The sequence below is a fragment of the Electrophorus electricus genome, chromosome 10 (genome assembly GCF_041902795.1).
Source record: "Electrophorus electricus isolate QZ-2024a chromosome 10, ASM4190279v1, whole genome shotgun sequence".
NCBI lineage: Eukaryota > Metazoa > Chordata > Actinopteri > Gymnotiformes > Gymnotidae > Electrophorus > Electrophorus electricus.
The window spans coordinates 29,325,777-29,330,777 of record NC_137506.1 but is presented as its reverse complement, the minus strand read 5'-3'; the positions used below and the strand labels follow the sequence as shown (position 1 = coordinate 29,330,777).

General features: G+C 45.8%; 1 long non-coding RNA gene across 1 annotated transcript in view; it reads right to left on the bottom strand.

Moving 5' to 3' along the window:
* Window positions 1-1,062: 1,062 nt before the first annotated feature.
* LOC145659324 (uncharacterized) overlaps window positions 1,063-5,001 on the bottom strand; it is a 13,019-nt gene continuing 9,080 nt past the window's right edge. The window contains exon 3 of the long non-coding RNA XR_014125433.1: window positions 1,063-1,341. This is a non-coding gene — a long non-coding RNA (uncharacterized LOC145659324). The remainder of the gene's footprint in view (window positions 1,342-5,001) is intronic.

The window sequence follows — 5,001 nt, the reverse complement described above, 5'->3', positions numbered from 1 at the left end:
GTCAGGGGTGGCTGACTGACTGACTTTAAAGGACCAAGTGAGCCCTAACGTACAGGAGAGGCTGCGCCCGAGTTTTATGTGGCCTACGTGGTGGACTGAAAAAACAGGCCATCGACCCCAACAAAACTCTTGTCTTCCTGTCTGCATCCCACGAGCCTATGTTGATACCCCCACCAACAGAGCGCGAGAGACGCATGTAAATCTGGCTCCCTCTGGGAGAGAGGAAGGCTCTGGAGAAAATAAATCTGTGTTGGTTCATGGTGAGTTCAGCCAAGCCACCGATCAGAGCCTTCTCTCTCTCTCTCTCTCTCTCTCTCTCTCTCTCTCTCTCTCTCTCTCTCTCTCTCTCTCCCTCCCTCTCTCTCTCTTTCTCTCTCTCCCCCTCTCTCTCCCTCCCTCTTTCACTCTCTCTCTCTGTCTCCCTCCCTCTCCCTCTCTCTCTCTCTCTCTCTCTCTCTCTCTCTCCCCCTCTCTCTGTCTCTCTCTCTCTCCCTTTTCCCTTATTTCTTTCCTGTTTGTGGTTCTATAGTTCTTGTTAGGTTGTCAGTTTCTTTCAGTCTTTTCTTGATGCTTTATCAAAAGGAACATACAATAATTAAGGCATCATGTGCCTCATATTCCAACTGTACATTCAACTCACAGTTTAAGGTTTTCTGTAAAAGGCCCCATGGTCTTTTTCTGTGTTCGTATACACAAAATCTGCCCAACGACAGGTCGAGTATGAAGTATGGCTGAAAAACTGCGGTGCTCTGTTAAATGTAACTCTGGTCAAAAGACATTGAGATCAACAGGGCCAATTCCCAGAGCCAGACCAATGGACCGGCGCATATAGGCAGAACAATTCACAATTTACTATAAATACACCCATAAAAGGGCTGAGTTGAAAACGTTTCTAAAGACACACAGACAGCATTGCTACCTAAGTCGTAAAAAAAATATTGAATAGTTTGACAGAGAAAATGTGAAAACTGTGCTCATGATTTATGCTTAAAGAGAAAGCAGGTTGTGCATGTATGAGTATATGTGTGTGTGCATTTCTATCAAATGTGCTCACAGTAACATAAAAACTCTGGTGTTGAGGAGACATTAGTTTCCACTTGTAAAATAAATTGATTTACTTTCTGTTACTAAGGTAAAAAGTTAAGATTAGATGTAGTAATATAGTAATGTATAGTACACAGGTGTTTGTGTTTGTTTGTGTTTGTGTTTGCTATGCTGTTTTGTCATTTGTGTGTATGAGGGGAGGACTACTGTGTGCAGCTCCAGAGGTTGAGAACTTTCAGACACTTAATGAAGATAGATGGTCCACTGGAACCCTCTGAACATCTCCTTCTTCGCCCTCTGTCGTGAGAGAGAGAGGGATAGAGAGTTCAATAAAAAATAACAACAGCTTGTAACACTCCAAACCCCAAACAGATATCCAAGTAAAAAACAAAACAAAAAAACCTGGCCAGACTTGTACCAAACAGACTGCTTCCTTCATCACAATTTTAGCCTGTCAAGAGAAAAGTGGTTCAGCAGTACACAGCGAGGAGTTGTAGTGTCTGCTTGGTACAAAAGTACTTAATCTCTCAGCATTTGTTCATGTATTTGATGCCTGTGGCCTATTCTTGACATCTCAAAGGTTAAACAGGCCCAGAGATGCTTTTAAGGGGCATTTTCCGATGCACATTCTTCCATGCTGAGTTTGTGTTTGTTTTTTTGGTTTTTGTTGTTGTTGTCTGTGTGATCTGTTTAATTGATGCACCATATGCAAATTGAATAGGTTTGATTGTTCATGTGTTATTGGTGTGTAAAAAGATCTGGTATGGGGTGTGAGGTGGACGCGAAGGGTTCGAGTTCTCACATACATCAGTGGTTCAGCTATGGCTCGTCCTGGGTGCTATTGTTACTGTTCACCCTTTCTAAAACTCTTCATTCTAATAAACAAGGCCTAAATACACAGGCCTTTTACTGGGAGTGGCTAGGGTGTACATTACCTGCAGTCTATAATTACACACACACACACACACACACACACACACACACACACACACACACACACACACACACAAACACACACAATGAACGCACGCTCATGTTTGCATTCACACACACACGAAATCACACAGCCTAATGCTCGCTCCTCACACGCACACACACAGACACAGACGCACACACATACAAATACATACTTCAGTAACTTTACCCAAATGGGCATAGCACACCTGGCTAAAGTGTGACCCATCCTTTCCACATCCACTCCAATAGAACTGTTGCCGAGTGTGTTTGGAGAGTAAGGCACAATGCTGGTAGTGTGAGCTCTCTGACCCCAGGGCAAGACCCCAACCCCCTCCCTCATGCTCCCCGAGCCATCCAGAATTCACCACGGCCATGCACCTCCAGAGATCATCCAAAACAGATCGAGTGCACCAACAAGAGCGGGATGAGCCCTGCAGCTTTGGGGGTGGGGGGGGCCCGAAACTAAATAATCCTCTTTAATGATAGACCTCTGAGAGAATGACCCCCGAGGGGTGAGGGGTTAGAGGTGGTGACCTCAGCGGACAGGCGGTGGAGGTGTCCGTCTCGGTGAGGGTGGGGGCAGCGTCTCCGTGGTGCTCACGGTTGGACCAGCTGTAATAATAGTGTGGACACACCGAAACAAGAGCAAGCTTTAGCCTAGAATCTGGACACACAGAGGTGAGGGACAGTGGAGGTCTTTATTCTCTCACAGAGTCACACATGTTCACAGAGACCTGGGTCAGGGCACACACACACACACAAAAACACACACAAACACACACACACACAAACACACGCGCGCACATACACACACACACAAACACACACACACACACCCATGCACAAACACACACACACAAACACACACACACAGACACACACGCGCGCACATACACACACATACAAACACACACACACACACACACATACACACACACACACACACACACAAACAGACACAAACACACACACACACACAAACACACACACACACAAAAACACACGTGCGCACATACACACACACACAAACACACACACACACCCATGCACAAACACACACACACAAACACACACACACACAGACACACACGCGCGCACATACACACACATACAAACACACACACACACACACACACATACACACACACACACACACAAACACACACACACACCCACAAACTCTGCAGGCCACTGCATCTCTGCAGTTTCTATAAAAATGTTACCATGGCTTGATCTGCGTGAATGTCTTGCACTTTTGATGTTTTATGGCTCTATATAATGTGTTCTAACACTCTTAAGTCTAAAGTGTTATGGTGCAATGGTTTTCATATCACTGTTATAAATGAAGAATGTAGTTATGAGCAATGAAGTACTTCAGTGTGAGTGCACACAGTGGTAATCACTTATCAAAAACAGATGAGCGTGTGCGTCTGTGTGTGTGTGTGTGTGTGTGTGTGTGCATGCTCCCATAATGACAAAGACATTTTAAGTCCTGAGTTAATTCTGTCAGACTGATAGAACTAGGGGAGACCATTACAGAGTCCAGAAATGTTTATACCTGTGGCATTTGTTTAGGTTTACTGCCTCTATTAATTGTCCCACATAATCTCATTACATTTTTTAAGAATGGCATAAAGTAGTGGTGGAGCATCCAACTTTATGTTCTTGTCATTATCAACTTAAGTGCTAATACTCTATAGATGCATTATTAACCAGAGTGTCACTAAGGGACTCTTAGGTAGGGACGGTCATGCCTCATGCCATAAACCAAGACACACACACACACACACACACACACACACACACACAAACCTAAGGATTTATAGAGATAAAGAACCTACAGCAAACTCTAAACAAGCTAGGCACCTAGTATGTTTATAAAGCATGTTTCTGTATAATCATAATTACACAAGAACGTTCCACAAGATGGGTTTTTTTTTCCTGCGGTATGACAGCACCCTGTAGTAATGATATAGCGTTTTAGAGAAAGTAATGAATCTGTGTTTGTGTTTCTAAAAGTTTATTTGTTGTTGCCGTGCCGCTGGTGCCAATGAAAGCAACCATGGCAGGAAGAGACAATGGCAGTTATGTGCCCCACTCTAACCCAAACTCAAGTGGCCCTTTGATACAGTCGGGTCACTCATTATGTGATTTGCTGCTGTGTTCCTTTCAGTGTCACAGAAAGGGCCATTCAACAGAACACACACACACACACACACACACACACACACACACACACACGATCTCCTGACAATGGCAGCATGTGGCACAGTAATAAGTAGCACACATGAAAGAGCTGCCCTTCACAGAAAAGCAAACTCCAGAACTGGGGCAGTTATTAACCCTGCCCTGTCCTGCCCGACCCCCCGGCCTCACCTCCACTAACCCTCGTCTCTCACTGCCCAATGGGCCCGACAAAAGCCCCTCTGAGGATCTCTTACTCAGACGCTCCTGCCAACCAGCTGGCCACACCCGCAAACCACGGTGCTGCCCGCTACTCAGCCCGCAGCTAATGGACAGACTTAGCCATGTGCAGAGAGGTTGACCTCTGAATTAGCCAAACATGTGGACCTGGAAAAAAAAGGTTCTTTGTCAAGGATCAGATGTGAAGCTCAGAGGAAATAGGAACTCACTCACTCTTCTCATTGGCTAAGCTCCAGTCACAAGGAAGACACCACGTAAAACGTCCCTGCAGTGTTACCTGGGAATGTCAGGTCTCATGCAGAGAGATGGAACTAAACCCGCAGCGCGGGTGTGTGTGAGGTTGAGCGGAGGTGAACCCGTTCCCTAAGGAGCAGTGTTACACTCCATTTCTCCGGATTGCGCGTGCGTGTGTCCCACACTGCGCTGAGGGGGCTCTGGTTACATCTCCTCGGCTGCTCTGGGTGGAGCTAGGTGGGTGTTTGGCCCTGAGCCAGGCTGCCTTTGTGTTTTTTTCCGCAAGAAACCTACCGTCAACCTGCTCACCGCCTAACAAAAGCAGACTGGGACGTCATCAAA